Genomic DNA, 17,844 nt, shown 5'->3' with positions numbered 1-17,844 from the left:
ATTAGCACACTTTCTTAAAATGAATTATTATTTAATGAACAAACTAGAGCAGTTTGGAATATCAGTAGAACTTTAACTTATTCAGTTCTTGGCATTTTAGGCTTCATTGGAGCAGAGCAGTGAAAGGATTTTCTGCACTTACGATGTGTACTTTTCTGTTCCCATGTTGTATGAGCTTCAGCTTTAGATTTCCACATTTTTTGTTTGTTTTAAAGCTATTCTTTAATACTCATTTAATGTGTTGGACCTAATCATACAGTCATGGTAATCTATACTTGAGTAAAGACAATGGAATTGGTCTCACAGCTGAAATTTAATTTTGTTCCAATCATTACACAAACAAAGCAATAAAACTTCAAAGTCATTATAAAACCTGGCAAATGCACCTATATAAAAATGCACATGTGTCATATTAAGATATTCTTTCTCTTTTAGAATTAAAACTAAACTTCAATAAAAAACTTAAGTGAACCTTTATCATTTATTATAAAAATAGACAGAGATGAAAGGTAATAATACAAGAGACCTATCCAGTTCTTTGACCACTGCTATTTGTATACCTTTTATTCTTAATATTTTTGAATACTTACCAATTTATAATGCTATTTAAACCTGAAGGGGCACTTTTAATATAAGTCCAATTCATTTTGGCTAAGCATATAGTATCTTTTCCCAAGGATGCCTAATCAATTTTCATTTAAAGATAGAATCAACTAATAATTCTCTAGAATCTATCATTGTCGGGCAGATAATTTATAACTAGGGTTGCATTTCCACTGAAACAGAGTCATGCATTCACAAAGATTCATCAGTGCCAGTGATCGAAGGCAACAGTGGCTTAATTGTTTCGGAAAAATAATTTTCTACAAACTGATTTCTGCATATTACCATTCTGCAGTAGAAACAGCATCCCAGTAATTTTATGTTAATCTTATGAAAACAGAAACCATTCTGACTCATGGTTTCTTCAGAAACTAGCTTTACGTGCTACACTGATAAACATTTTCAGGACAGGCCATGCAAATTCTCAGTCCAGATCCCATGTGTGAACTTTCATGAAGGTGTATATAATTTCCATATATTCACATTCACTGGTTCACGTTGTAAATCCCCTGCCAGTTCATCTCCTTCCTCGTCTCAAACACGTATTCCATTAGAGCATTCTCAGGAGGGCTTATCAGCAGAGATGGGAAGAACAAGCCCCATCTGGAGATCCTGTATTTATTTTCCATGTTTCAGTGTAGCATATTTCTTTTTTGTGGGCTGTTGGTATTTCATGACATTCAAATGTGCATATGAGTGGCTTTATCTAAAAAAACAGGAAATGTGGGATATTAGAAGAAAATAAAATTATATGGTGACACAAAAATATCCTTCTTATACTGGGTATCCTTCTTACACTTATATTGACCTCACTTATATTACATTGTTGGCGGCTACTTTCAAAGGTATACATCAACATTTTCTGCCTCTTTCATCATTTACCTTATCTAGTACAGAACTTCCTGCCTAATAACCTCTTAGCATGTTTCAGGCCCACTGTTTAGACTTGCTCATACTGCTTTTTCAAATGTGCAACTAAGTTATATCATTTGGACTCCTTTAAGCAGCAAATAATCTTGACTCAAACTGGCTTAAATGATAAGGAAAGTTATTGTTTCTCATCAGAAATAGTTCGAGTGTCATCTGTGTGTTCCCATCCTCTGTTGACTTGGTAACACCAATTCCAGGTCCAGATTTCCTATCTGGATACAGCAACATTCCTAGGAAAATGGGGCTGGGACTGTTTTCCTCTAACTATACCTTAGGAACAGTGGATACTTTCCCAGAAGTCTTACTCTACAGATTTTCTAACATGTCTGACAGACCAAAAATGCTCATAAGCCCATTATTAAACCAGTCACCAGCCAGGGAAATGAGAGTCCCATAATTGAGACTCATAATTAGAGAAATCAGTTTGTCAATTCCTGTCGCCACGTACAAGAATACTAAAACATCTTAAAACATTGAGGCAGCAATCACAATTTAATTCATATATTAATTAGGGAGAAACTTATTTTTAATAATGTTAGGTTTTTAGGTTTTTACCTAATGGAAGATGACCTGTTTCTCCATTTACTGTTGTCCTGTTTTGTCATTTAACATAATTAAGTAGTGATTCTGCAAGAGGGTCTTTTGGCATTCTTTTTTATTTACTTTGACATTTTATAATTTTGCTGATTTTTGTTAATTCCATATCTCTTTGGTTAATGGTAGCAAAAAATGATTTATAGTTGAATTCTTATTGTTCTGATATTTTTAGTAGAGCCTTTTAGGTTTCTAATGATATAATCTCATCATTTATCAAAAATGATAATGTCACCTCCCACCTTTTGTATAGGATTTTGTAATTCAGTTTCAGTGCCTTCTCTCATTGCATTAGTTAGAAATTTCTCATCACTATTCAGTGTCAGAAGCAATAAGGGTCAGCCCTGTCTTCTTTCTGGTTTTATTGAAACTGATTTTAGTAATCTTTATTAAAAGTAGACCTTTACTTTTGGTTCCTACCTCAGTACTTATTGGACTTGGAAACTTTCTACTCTACCATGCTTAAAGATAGCTCTGGTATGGCTGCAAAATTTATCAAGTTCTTTCTAATGGTTCTTCATAAACTTGATCCTTAAATATTTTAGTAAAAGGAATTTTGTTGACAGGTATTCTAATGATTGAATCATCTTTTTATTCATGGGATAAGTCCTAACTTGTCATGCTGCATTATTCTTTTAAAATGCTGCTGGGCTTTTTTGTTAATCATGTATTTTTAATTTATCATTTGTTTTTATAAATACAATTGAGATTTTTTCCTTTATTAGTTTGTGATAAGAGGTTTGCATACTAGCATTGCAAAATAAGTTGGCAGGCAGTCTGCTGTATACGATGATCTGATATATTTTCATATCCAAGGAATTATCTACCACTTGAAAATTAAATTTCAATCACCTTGCATTCATTAAATAAATAATTTTTAATAAAAAGAGTGACCTCTTACTGAAACTTTCAAATATTTTTTTTTAGTAAACACCTCAGCATTTCTAAATAATATAATTTTACTGCTCCTTTTTTGCTTAATGACGTTAAATATCATCTACTGTCATTTCTATGGAAGATGAGGATTTAGCACACTTTCGCCATCACCCTCTATTTCCATTTCTTCTATAACCCCAGTATATCCTCTATCGTGTGTCTCCTTTCCTGGTTTATCCTTGTTTCAGAAATTGATAGTACTATGTAATGAAGGACCTCATGAGTTTTTACAAAAAGATGGATTTTATTCTATATGAAATAGGGAGCAGTTAGAGTTTTTTAGTAGAGGAATGGCGTAATCTGATTTCATTTTGAAAAAAATCATTCTTTTTATTGTGTGGAGATACTTTAGGAAGCCAGAAATGGAAGAAAGGAGATCACATGGGGAGCTATTGCAGTGGACTAGGTGATAGAGGGAAGTGGTTTGAATAGGGGAGTAACACTGGACACGAAGAGAGTAGACAGATTTATAGTTTGATGTAGAAGTAGAGTCAATGAGACTTGTCACGGATTTGATGTAGGGGCTGAAGAAGAGTCCTCAATGATGACTCCCAGGTTTTTGCTCACAGCAAATGAACGTACTGCCATTTTCTCCGATGGGATAGACTTGGGAGGAATAGGTGGAAGTGGGTTGTGGGTAATTCCGAATTCTGCTTTGGATCTGTTTATTTTGAAATGCCTGTTGTGAACTATATTTAAGATATTCTTATTTTATCCCATCTTTGTGAACATCCCTTCTAAGTTTTCCTTACTGAATCTTTTTCCTTTTCCTTGTGAGGTTTCATAGTATTTTGCCTGTTTCTCATTCTACATCAGGCACAGTAAATTCTATCTGTTTCTTTGAATTCATCCCATATCCACCTTCTTTTCCATCTGATGCTTCAGCTGTATGTAAATATCTGTACCATGTGTAAATATCTATAGGTTCTCAAACAACATCCTCTTGTACAGTTTTTGCACCAAAAACCTCTCTCCTTGAAACGTTGTTATTGATCTTGACTACTGAAGAACATCTTTGAAGCCCCCAGATTAAATATTTTAAATTAGAATATAATTTTCTCTAGAGTTTTTTTTTTGTTCTCCTTATAAAACTTTCTCCATTACTACACTTATTTTAATGTATTGTTATACCATTATCCATGTGACCATCTACTAAAGATGATGAGCTTCTTGGGAACAGTGGTTGTGTCTTATGCACTCATTGGATGGCACCTATGATAAGCCAGGCACACTTGTGGAGGAGCACAGTGATGTTAATGGCCCATGACTCCAAGGACCTAACAATTTGGTGTAAAGAAAATAACCAAAAGCTGTCAAATAGAGAAATAAAATACAATGGAAAACATAATAAGGAAAATCAACATCTTTATGAAGTCAGGTAAATTCTCTCTGAGTATTAGAGGAAGTCATCCAGATGTGATGCAAGTTGACCCACAAACTGGATGCAGGCAGGCAGAGGCACCGCATCCTTCCCCCATTCTTAGAATGTATATTCTGCCCAGGGTTCCCACAGCTGCGACCTTTTCAAGGACACAGACTCCAGAGAGCAATGTGTCCTTGAGACCATCTGGACAGTAGATGTGACTGAACCCTTCAGACCTCCTAATAAACTCTTAAGGTTCTGGAGGGTGGGTGCAGAGATCTACGCATCATGCAGCTGCCCAAGACAAGCCTGGTAGGTTCCCTTGCTTATTAAAACTGCTGTCTACAAATCTGGAGTGGTCTGCCTCTTTCTTTGGTCTCTCCTTCTTCTTCTGTATGGGGACAAATTTCAGATGTCACACAGGAAGCTCCTGAGTTTGCAAACCAACACTGAGGGAAGCCTAATGAAGAAATGTCTTGAAGATTGAGTATAAGTTGATTAAACCAAGAATGTGATCTAAGGGTAGGCAGTGTCCTAGACAAGGCGACAGCAGGTGCCGGGTTCCCAGGTGAGAGAGAAAGCATAGGTATTTAAGCAATTAAAAATAATTAATTGAATTTGAATTCAAAGAGAATATGTAGCGAGAAGTATATTTGGAACCAAGCTATAGATTATACTATGGATATTTTGAAATCTATTTTGACTATGTTAAATCTGAAGTTGCCAGCTTTTTGTTTGTAAATATACATATGTATCATGACCAAATTTTTCTCTAAAATGGTTTGATTTTTCTCAATTGCTTTCCCTTGTTTATGACCTTTTTTTACATTTTTTGAAAATGTGGTAAAAAATTGAAAGATTATCTAGTTTCTGTGCTATTTTAGACAAAAATTTAATGTCTTAAAGACATGATGGGACATTTAATATTTTAAAGAAGTATATGAATGGGAAAAATAACACTATTTTTTGTTAGATAAAAAGGAATAAGATACTAACGGTTTTATCTATTCACTTATATATTTCAAGCACCTGGCACTTAGAAGATATTCAATAACTATTTGTTGAATGAATGAATTAATCCAGGGTAAATACCTTTATATGTAACCATTAACTTCTTTGGATTAGTTTCTTTCTCCTAAATTTTCAACTGGACATATAACAATTGCGGATACCATTTAGAAAAAGGCAACATAAGCATTCAAATTTTTTATAATATTAAAAAAATTGTTTTCACTTGTGAATCTTTCTATCTTTGGACTGCTTACATTCTTTACATATTTGCACTGAAAATGACCATAATAAAATGGAGTCTGTTTTGTGTATTTTAACTTTATAGCATAGATATTTAGTAATTTTATATGTAAAATACATTTTATAAACATTTTATGATTGTTCTATTTACTATAATTGAATTAATTTTAAATAAAATATTAATAATTTCTCCAGTATTATTCACCTGTTTTTACCAAATTTTTGTTCAACTATAATTCCACAAAGATATTGTTATGCAATGAACTTTGAATTCTGTGAATTATAAACTTAATTCTTTTAGTAATGTAATGATTTTATATCTAAATTATACATATACTCATATTTTTCTTCAAAATTGAACCAATTTATAAAATAAACTATAAATTTAGAAAATAAGCTTCTTTTTAGCCTTAAGAAGATTTGTATCATTATTGAAAACAATGTTTTGCTAGCCTAGAATGTAAAAGTCATCACTTAACTTTTCTTCATATTATCGAAGATAAACATTTTCCCAATTATTTACTCACTCTTTTTATTTTCTCTTGTTTTCACTATTTATATGTTTCAAAGTTTATTATTGTGACCTGTCATTTTTCTTGTAAACTTGAATGAATTCTTTTTATAAAACACATGTGGACTCTGTATCACATGTGAAAAAATTTATTTCTAGAATATTTTTATTGTGATTTAAATTATAATCCACAGAGTTTTAAATTCTATGTTTTATTTCAATATTTTATTTGTTGTTATTGCTTAAATAAAGATAAGATTGTTATTTTATTCTTTATTTGAACATTGAATTCTTTGAACGAAGTATTTGAACAAATTCTTTTGCTGTTTATAGTAAAGCCCGACAGAAATGGTTAACAACAGGCTTACCTTCTGTTCTCTTTCCTTCCTAAAATGATGTCCCTGGTAAAGAAAAAAAGATGTCTTGGTCAAATGCCCTTGTAAACACAGACAGAATTCTTGTCAGATATGTTAATAGTATTTACTATTGGGAGAATCCTTATCTGTGAAATGCATTTAGCAAAATATACCTGGTTAATCTAGTATTTCTTATGATCAAGAAACCAGAAATGTATTAACTTGTGGAGCAATGCTCCCTAGAAAACGTCATGTAAGCTTTGTAACTCTAAGTGTAAAATGGAGGTATTTCAAGTCTGAAACAACTCCCTCTTGTGTAATTGATAGGACTGTATTTATTACGTAGAGATTTCAATGTTGACTTGAGATGGGGGGCTAATCAGCAGTCCCAGACCACTCTGTTTTGCCTGAGCCTTGAAATTACTGGTATTATTAAAATTGCTTAGTAAGTGTGGATATCACCTAATCACTGATACATCTGAGTGTGATTTGATAATCCAATCTTTGTGTTATCTCATGAGGTGAATTGAAATTATTGATGTTAATTTTACTAAATATTCTTCCATTTTCTCATGTTTTCAAAAAGCTTTCACATATATATGTATATGTGTGTGAAGCACGTGTGTGAGTATAGACTGTGGACAATATTACTTTCTTCCCCCATCAGTGTTTTTTATTTTTAAATTTATTTTATTGAAGTATAGTTGATTTACAATGTTGTTAATTTCTCCTGTACAGCAAAGTGATTCAGTTATACATATCTATATATTTATAGATATAGATATATATATATATAGATATAGATATATATATATACTTTTTCATATTCTTTTCCATTTTGGTTTATCACAGGATATTGAATATAGTTCCCTGTGCTATACAGTAGGACCTTGTTGTTTATCCATCCTGTATATAATAGTTTGCATCTGCTAATCCCAAACTCCCACTCCATTCCTCCCCCACCACCCCACCCCGTTGGAAACCACAAGTCTGTTCTCTATGTCTGTGAGTCTGTTTCTGTTTCATAGATAGGTTCATTTGTGCCATATTTTAGATTCCACATATAAGTGATATCATATGGTGTTTATCTTTCTCCTTCTGACTTTACTTAGTATGATAATCTCTAGGTCCATCCATGTTGCTGAAAATGGCATTATTTTGTTCTTTTTTATGGCTGAGTAGTATTCCATTGTATGTATGTACCACATTTTCTTTATCCATTCATCTGTTGATGGACATTTAAGTTATTTCCATGTCTTGGCTATTGTGAATACTGCTGCTATGAACATAGGGGTGCATGTATCTTTTTGAATTAGTTTTGTCTGGATATATGCCCAGGAGTGGGATTGCTGGATCATATGGTAATTCTATTTTTAAATGAAACAACCAACAAGGGATTAATCTCCAAAATATACAAACAGCTCATGCAGCTTAATATCAAAAAAACAAACAACCCAATCAAAAAATGGGCAGAAAATCTAAATAGACATTTCTTCAAAGAAGACATACAGATGGCCAACAGGCACGTGAAAAGATGTTCAACATCACTAATTATTAGTTTTTTAAGGAACCTCCATACCGTTCTCCATAGTGGCTGCACCAATTTACATTTCCACCAACAGTGCAAGAGGGTTCCCTTTTCTCCACACCCTCTCCAGCATTTGTTATTTGTAGACTTCTTAGTGATGGCCATTTTGACCGGTGTGAAATGGTACCTCATTGTAGTTTTGATTTGCATTTCACTAATAATTAGTGATGTTGAGCATCTTTTCATGTGCCTTTTGGCCATCTGTATGTCTTCTTTGGAGAAATATCTATTTAGGTTTTCTGCCCATTTTTCAATTGGGTCGTTTGCTTTTTTGTTGTTCAGTTGTATAAGCTGTTTGTATATTTTGGAAATCAAGCCCTTGGTGGTGGCATCATTTGGAAATGTTTTCTCCCCATGCACAGGTTGTCTTTACGTTTTGTTTATGGTTTCCTTCACTGTTCAAAGGATTATAAGTTTGATTAGGTCCCATTTGATTATTCTTGCTTTTATTTCTGTTGCCTTGGGAGGCTGACCTAGGAAAACATTGGTACAATTTATGTCAGAGGATGTTTTGCCTATGATCTCTTCTGGGAGTTTTATGGTGTCATGTCTTATATTTAAGTCTTTAAGCCATTTTGAGTTTATTTTTGTGTATTCTGTGAAGGAGAGTTATAACTTCATTGAGTTACATGTGGCTGTCTGGGTTTCCTAGCACCACTTGCTGAAGAGACTGTCTTTTCTCCGTTGTATATTCTTGCCTCCTTTGTTGAAGATTAATGATCGTACGTGTGTGGGTTTACTTCTGGATTCTCAATTTTATTCCATTTATCTGTATGTCTATTCTTATGTCTGTACCACAGTGCTTCTATTGCTGTAGCTTTGTACTAAGTGTTGAAATCAAGATGTGTGAGCCCTCCAACTTTGTTTTTCTTTTTCAAGATTATTTTCTCTATGTGGAGTCCCTTGCAATTTCATATGAATTCTAGAATCAGGTTTTATATTTCTGCAAGAAAGGCTGTCAAGATTTGGTAAGGATTGCATTGTATTTGCAGATTTCTTTGGATATTATTTCCTTCTTAAAAATAATAAATGTTCCAATCCATGTACATGGGATATATTTCTTATCTAGATCTTCTTTAATTCCATTCAGCAGGACTTTAGTTTTTGCTATACAGGTCCTGTACCTCTTTGGTTAAATTTATTCCTAAATAATTTTTTTTTGTTGCCATTACAAATCAAATTATTTTCTTAGTTTCCTTTCCAGAGTATTCATTGTTAGTGTAATGAAATACAATTGATTGCTGATTTTTGTGTGTTGATATTGTCCTCTGCAACAATGTTGAATTTGTTCATTAACTTTAATAGTTGTGTGTGTGTAAACTTTAGAATTTTCTATGTATAGAATCATGCTATCTGTGATTAGAGATGGTTTTACTTATTCCTTTCCCATTTGAATGCCTTTTATTTATTTTACTTACCTAATTGCCTGTCTACAACTTCCAGTAAAATGTTGAATAGCAGGGCCAAAAGTGGGCATTCTTGTCTTGTTTCTGATCTTAGGGTGAAAAAGTCAGTCTTTCACCATTGAGTATGATGGTAGTTGGGGATTTTCTTATAAATATCCTTCATCATGTTGAAGAAATTCTCTTCTACTCCTATTTTGATGAATTTTTTTTATCATGAAATGTTCAAATATGTCAAATGCTTTCTCTCCATAAATTGAGATAATCATGTGTTTTTCCCCTAGTTCTCTTAATGTGGTGTATTACGTTGATTTTTCTTATGTTAAAATATACTTACATTCCTGAGATAAATATCACTTGGTCATGATGTATACCCCTTTTTATATACTGTTGAATTCAGGTTGCTAGTATTTTGTTGAGAATTTTTTGCATTTATATTCATAAGTCTTATTGGCCTGTAACTTTTTTTCCCCTTTAATGTCTTTTTCTGGCTTTGGTATCAGGGTAATGCTGATCTCGTGGAATGAATTAGGACATGTTATCTCCTCTTCTATTTTTTGGAAAAGCTTGAGAAAGATTGGTGCTAATTCTGCTTTTTTTTTTTTTTTTTTTTTTTACCAGATTTTATATTTTATTCAAATCACATTTATTTTAAATTTATTTATTTATTTATTTATGGCTGTGTTGGGTCTTCGTTTCTGTGCGAGGGCTTTCTCCAGTTGCGGCAAGCGGGGGCCACTCTTCATCGCGATGCGCGGGCCTCTCACTATCGCGGCCTCTCCTGTTGCAGAGCACAGGCTCCAGACGCGCAGGCTCAGTAATTGTGGCTCACGGGCCTAGTTGCTCTGCGGCATGTGGGATCTTCCCAGACCAGGGCTCAAACCCGTGTCCCCTGCATTGGCAGGCAGATTCCCAACCACTGCGCCACCAGGGAAGCCCAGCTAATTCTGCTTTTAATGTTTGGTAGAATTCAGCAGCAAAGCCATCTGGTACTGTACCTTTCTTTTTTGGGAGGGTTTTTAATTAATGATTCAATCTCCTTATGTGTGACAGATCTGTTCAGATTTTATATTTCTTTTTGACTCAATTTTGGAAGTTTATGTCTTTCTAGGAATTGGTCCATTTAATCAAGACTAGCTATTTTGTTGGTATACAATTGTTTATAGTATTATCCTATAATCACCTTTATTTCTATAAGTTTAATAGTAATGGATCTACTGTCAATTTTGATTTTATTAATTTTCATTTTCTCTCATTCTTCTTAGTTAATCTAGCTGTAGGTTTGCCAATTTTTTAAAAACTTTTCTAAGAATCAACTTTTTGTTTTATAGGTTCCCTCTATTATTTTCTATTCTTAATTTTGTTTATGCATTAACCTTTATTATATTCTTCCTTCTGCTAGCTTTGAGCTCAGTTTTCTCTTCTTTTCCTAGTTTCTTAAGGTGAAAGGCTGTATTATTGACTTGAGAACTTCCTTCCTTTTCAATGGGCGTATACAGCTATACATTTCCCTTTGAGCACTGCTTTTGCCTCATCCCATAAGTTTTGTTATGCTGTGCTTTTAATTTATCTCAAAAGTATTTTCTCATTTTCCTTGTGATTTTTTTCTTTGAACCATTTGTTGTTGAAGAATTTGTTGTTTAATTTCCACATATATGCAATTTTTCCAGTTTCCCATTTGTTATTGATTTCTGTTATTAACTTCATTCCACTGTATTTGGAGAAGATAGATTGTATGATTTTTAGTTTGTTAAATTTTACTTAGATTTGTTTTGTGGCCTAATATTTGTGATCTGTCTTGGGGAAATGTTTCATATGCATTGAAGAGGGTGTCTATTTTGATGTTTTTGGGTGGAATGTTCTATATTTTTCTGTTAATGTCTAGTTGGTTTACAGTGTTGTTCAGTTCCTCTTTTTCCTTACTGAACTTCTGTATAGTTATTCTATCCATTATTGAAAGTGGGACATTGAATACTCCATTATTGTAGAACTATTTCTCTTCATTTTTGTCCATTTTTGTTTCATATATTTTGGGCCTCTGTTTTGAGGCTCTGATTATATTTGTTATATCTTCTCGATGGAGTGATGCTTTCTTGAATATATGATGTCTTTCTCTGTCTCTTGTAACAATTTTTGACTTAAAGTCTATTGCATCTGATGTTATTATAACTACCCAAGCTCTCTTTTGGTTACTATTTACATAGTATCTGATTTTACATCCTTTCACTTTCATCCTATTTGTATCTTTGGATCTAAATTGAGTATCTTGTAGACAGCATATAGTTGGGTCATTTTTATTAAATTCTAATCTGCCAACTCTGCCCTTTGATTGGAGAGCTTAAAAATTTACAAATGAAGTAATTACTGGTAAGGAAGTACTTACTTCTGCCATTTTGCCTTTTTTTCTATATGTCTTATACAATTTTTATTCTTTCTTTCTTTTCCTTCAATACTGCCTTCTTTTGTGTTTAACTTTTTTGTAGGGCATGATTTTAATTTCCTTCTCATTTCTTTTTCTGTATATTTTAAAAGATTTTTTTCTTAATGATTACCATGGGGATAAATCTATTAAAAAATAGTTTGAATTAATACCTACTTAAGTTTGATGGTATACAAAATCTTTGCTCCTATACTACTTCATCTCTCCCTCTTTGTGTTATTGTCACAAATTATATCTTTCATATGCTGTGTACTCATTAACATAGATTTATAATTATTATGCATTCATTTGTCTTTTAAATATTATAGAGAACAAAAATGATTACAAACCAAATATACAATAATACAACTTTTTTACATTTACCTATGTAGTTTCTTTGACTGGTGTCCTTTATTTCTTCATATGGCTTGGGTTTACTGATCTGTTTGGCACTTCTTTGAGGCCAGGTCAAGTGCCAGTATTTCCCTCTGCTTTTATTTTCTTCTGGGAATGTCTTTATTTCTCCTTCATTTTTGAAGGTTAGTTTTGCTGGATATGAAATTTGGGGTTGACATTTTTTCCCAGCACTTTAAATATGTTATTCCACTGCCTTCTGACTTCCACAGTTTCTGATGAGAAATTGGCTGTTAATCTTATTGTGGCTCCCTTGTCAATGGCAAGTCATTTTTTCTCTTGCTGCTTTCAAGCTCCTCTCTTTGTCTTTCAAAAGTTTGATTGTATCTTGCTGTGAATATTTTAACATTGACTTTATTTGGAGTTCGGTAACCTTCTTGAATGTGTAGATTCATGTCTTTCATCAGTTTTGGAAGGTTTTCAGGCATTATTATTTCAAATATTATTTCTCCTTCAATGCTTAGTCAGACTATTTGAATTTCTGCCTTACCCTTCACTTACTGTTTAAAGATAGCCAGAAGTGGAAGCTTATCCTCTTCTCAGTTCTTTTCTGAGAATTCATCTAGCTTTGGGCACATGCAACAGACTTCTGGAATCCCCATACAGGAGTTCTTTAACAGCTTTATTTCAAAGGTATCTCCTCCTACCCCAACCTCTTACTTCCTAGGCTTTTTGGTCTGTCTGCTGCTTGCCCCATCTGTTTTATCTTACCCCAGATGGTAGCAGGTAGTGTATATCTTTAAATGCTTTCAATAATTGCCACAGAGTGGTCATTCCAGCTCTGACAGAATTCCAAAGGAGGGGAAACAAAAACAAATCCTTGAGAAGATTCCATAGGGGGCTACAAGACAGGACTTGATGTATAATAATAATTCTTTGAGAACAAGATCTGTACTCTTGTTCTTGCACCTCAGTGATACCAGGAAGTTTCACAAGAAACATGGTCTTACATCCCTATGGTCACCTCTGATCTAGGTAATGAGGGGTGGGTGGTAGGCAGGTAAGCAAAATTCCACAACATTCTCTTACAAAAGTTGAGGAGCTTATTTATTCATTAAGCACTCCCTTGATTTTTTGTAAGATTTTTATTAGATTCCAATATTCTGAAAAAGTTGATTCTGACAGTTTTTGCCAGATCAATCACTGTTTCAGTGGAGGAATGGAACTTAAGTGCTCCCTACACTTCCATTTTCCTTGGTAGCACCCTAATAAGTGTATTATTGTTTTTGGGTATGTTACTCATTTATTTGCAATTATCTAATAGACAATTTTAAAAAGCTTAGAATGCATAGAATTTGACTAGTTCCCTCAGATTTTCAATATATTTTCATACATTGTGACTGACTAAGATGACTAGAGAAAGCTGAAATAAAGCTAGCAGTACAAGAAGCCTAACATGTTTGCTCTAAAAAAATCTATCAAATACTCAGGAGTGATGGCATGAGGTCCCTCTGAAAATGAGGCTGGATGTGGGTATGCAAACAGTAATATCAGTTGAAGCTTTGTTTAGTAAGTTGCCAGAAACTGGGATTATCCTTCACATAGACACACACACACACACACACACACACACACACACAAAGACAAATGCTAGCAGAAGTCTAGAGGTTTATTTTCTGGAGAAGCTGATCTCAACTGAATTTGAACTACTGAACTATGAACTAGTTTGTACCATACACTAAAGAAAAATTAAGTAAATTCTCCATACTGTAGAGTGAGTCACTTATTCTTCTAGGCTTCCATAGTGGTAGTGGTTTCCAGGTAGGAAATTGATAGGCTTTTCTTCTGGGAAACCTAACTAGCTCCAAAGAAACAATATAAATGTACTATTGTTTAGTGTTCTCCTCACCGAAGTGACCCAGCAGGATTACTCTATAGTAAAGCCAACAAATCAAAACATTCTGGTTCTGCACCATGGCGTTTCCTTATAGTTTTTAACTGCTGCCTTAAATATGGGAAGACATAAATGGGTCCCTAGACATCTGAGAAGAGCTTTTAACATGAAAGACCTAGATTAAAACAAAAAGAAAATATGTGGAAGGTGTAGAGAAATAAAGTTATTTCCTCTCTATTTTTTGATAAAAAGTATGGCCATGGCTTTTATTTTTTAATGCTTTGTTATACTCAGTAGGTTAGGGTATTGTTTTATGTTGATGAAGATTTAGTTAGAAGTATGTTTTTTATATCAGCTTGATTAGTTTTGCTTTTAAAAATTCATATGTAACTTCTAATTACTTTCTAAAATTTTGGAAACTTTTATGTAATGATGGAATTGCTATAATTATTTTCCAAGTCTGACCTAATATAGTACTAAATATGTCTAGTGCTGGTCATTTTTGAATAGATGCTAATGTGTGTGTGTGTGTGTGTGTGTGTGTATTGAGGGTAAAGGGTTGGACACTGTGTGGAGAGAGAATATTCCTTAGTGATCTTATTACTTTCCTAAACTCAGTCTTCTGCATTTTTCACTTTTTAAGCTATTATATTGGATTATTGACTAAATTTAAATTATTAAAATTAATTCAGTTTTTTGATTTATAAACACAATAATTATGCAGAATTTTTCATCACTTTATATATTCTGTCTTATCTACTGGTTGTTAAATTACACTTTTTTTTTCTAATTTTGCTTATTTTAATATTTTCTTAATTATATTTTTAGAAGTTTATTTTATCCTTAATCGTAAGAACCTGTATAATATGTAAGAGAAGACATGCTGTGAATGAAAAAATAATTTTTTTAAAGTATTGCTCTATTTTCCATGATTGCTGACAACTGAAAAGTGTATCTAAAAATTTCCTTTGAGATATAACTAATTATTTTAAATATTGGTATGCACTAAGAGCCTTTTCTTTTCTTTGAAATGATTCCATAATATTTGATACACTGATATAGATTATTTACTCAGTTTTTAATTTTCCCATCAGTAAATTCAGCAGCTATCTGTAATCACAACATAATAGTTCAGAACATGAAAGGAAGTCTACCATAGTTAAATGAACCCATATGGGGAATTTAGATAGGCTGAACACTATTACCCATTTTGGGCGACCTCCATCCTGGCAGCACTGATGCCTGTAATCCTTAGAAGTCCCTGTGATCAGGAATAAACTCAGTTGGTTAGGTGTTTAGTTTGCTCTCTTTAACACGTGCTTATTCAGTTCTGTGTGTCATAATACGAAGTTCAGAATAATTTAGGGTGAAAATATTTTTCATTCCCACAAAGCATTTGCTACAGAAATCCAGTGCACATATTGGAGGCACATGGTATCATTTTTCAGTTTCCAAAGCAATTCTTCAGGTGAAAATGTGACTTTATGGTTTAAGGAGTCATATTTACCACAGGCTAATGGGATATTTTAGAATATATACACAACTGTATTCTAAAGAGTATGGGTACTTTAAAATATTTTTTAGTGGGGATAATTAAAATAATGTTGATGGTCCTTAGAGTACAAGTACTGTGATTCAGTAGAACACTGAGTACAGAGGCACTTTCTTCCTACTAGCTCATGACAGATTTTAGACATGTAGTTATTTTATTTTGGAAGAAAAAAGATTTTCCAAATTGAAAATAAGTATTTTAATGTTGGAGAGTTAAGTAGGCTATTATCACAATGATGGCTAGAAAATATTAACAGATCACAATTGTGACATCGTGTCATGAATAATCTATACTTGATTCATTTTTAACAGATAAGGCTAAGGATATATTTAAAAGATGAGGAGCACCAATGCCCTCTCATTGACAGGGAAACAAACTACCTCCCAACAGGTAGACATAATCGTAAATGTTAATATCTCATTTTCTAATGAGACAAGATGAATTATGGTAGAATTGAGAGTGACATTACACAACGAGGAAATGGTGAGTGAAATTTCCCATTTATTCAGGAAATTCTGAGTCATTGTATGCTCCTGAACTCTTTATGTATCCCCATTTTTTTTGGTTCAATTCTTGTTCTAGTTGGCTAGTCTTTGATTTATCCTGTCTTCTCTCAAGTCTTTGCAAAGGCAATGATAGCAGTTGTGGTGTAATACAGAAAATTTCTAATGTTTATTCAAGCGATGGAAACCTTTTTTGTCCCCTAGATGAAGTATTACTCAGAATGCCATATAGACTATAACAAAAGGAGAGCCCAAGTCATTCTCTGCTTACCATTGCCCTTGCTTCCTTTGGCAGTGTTTCATGAACTCTAAAAAAGGAATCAGTTGTTCCTAGCAAAAAAAAACAAAAAAACAAAACAACTTTATTTTGGTTTGTTTTAAAGCCGAGGCTTCCTCTCTAAGAAACTGCAGCATTTAAATATATTTTTGGAAAGACATGTCTGATTTGACTTGCTACCGTTTTTTGATTCACATAGATTTTATGTTGAGGATCATGCATTTTGGTATAAGTTAAAGTGTGGTACAATAGCTAAACAGATTTAACACACTGAGAAGTGTATGGAATTTTTTTTACACAATACCAACTGCTTGGTTGTTTGGAAATGTCTGCCTGTGGGTGACTACGAACAGAGAATTTGAATACTATTAAAGACACACATTCCATCTTCACCAAGAGGGATTTTCCATTATGACAAACAGAAACATCTTGCTAGGTCAGAATGACTAACCATTACTTACATTCTACTTCTACTACATACTACTTCTCATGAGTTACAACTGTGTCATCGACGTATTCCTCTCTCATGCAATGTTTGGTGATAATGCAATTAAAACTTCCCTGTTCTTTATAAACACTGGGAGTTAGTTTTAATTTTCAGTTTTACTTTTTATGAATTAAAAAAGTGTATCTACCATCATTAGGGAGTATATTTTAATTATTAGATGGTGAAACATTGCTAAAAGGACATATTGTTAAAATAAAATTTCAGCAAGGAATCTAAATCAGATGTAATTAGTACAATTATATCAAATTCCTAACTGTAAGGTGACATTTTCAGTGAGAGTTGCTGTGATGGAATCTCAGGCCCAGGTATTAACTCATGTTTGTTTTTTATTTAGAAGTATGGAGAGGGTAGACAAAATTTAATAAAGCAATGACTCTAGAATTAAATCCTTTGATGAATGACATTTGAGGTTTATTGTATGTTCTCTCTTCCCCTTGATCCACATCTACCCCTCTCCTGCCATTTTTAAAAGTGATTAGATCATTCACAGAGCAAGTAGAACAGATTTGTTTTCCCCTTTTCCTATGTTAAGTGATTTTATATCAAGACTAATGAGATGAATATTTTCCTACAATTTATTCTTAGTATTGCATATCCTGTACTTGAATTGGTTTCATTAATTATGCATCCAGCATTCAAGAGAAGATGAGATATCCAGGAAAATAAGATGATGTTTGCTTTAAAAACTCTTATTAACTTAATGTTGGGTCCAAGTGAAACCTGTTGTAAGGCCTAGTAGTACTGTGTTGCCATAAGTTTCATTGATACTAATCAGATCCTCTTTGTGCTAATGACAAACTAC

General features: G+C 33.1%; 1 long non-coding RNA gene across 1 annotated transcript in view; it reads right to left on the bottom strand.

The window, feature by feature from the left end:
* Window positions 1-298: 298 nt before the first annotated feature.
* Window positions 299-17,844, bottom strand: part of LOC309630572 — a 45,207-nt gene continuing 27,661 nt past the window's right edge. The window contains exons 2-4 of the long non-coding RNA XR_014245758.1: window positions 16,529-16,587; window positions 6,557-6,589; window positions 299-1,309 (exon numbers count right to left, since the gene is read on the bottom strand). This is a non-coding gene — a long non-coding RNA (uncharacterized lncRNA). The remainder of the gene's footprint in view (window positions 1,310-6,556; window positions 6,590-16,528; window positions 16,588-17,844) is intronic.

This window comes from Balaenoptera borealis (assembly GCF_965194805.1).
Source record: "Balaenoptera borealis genome assembly, chromosome: 1".
Taxonomy (NCBI): Eukaryota; Metazoa; Chordata; class Mammalia; order Artiodactyla; family Balaenopteridae; genus Balaenoptera; species Balaenoptera borealis.
This window is presented reverse-complemented; position numbering and strand designations above follow the sequence as displayed.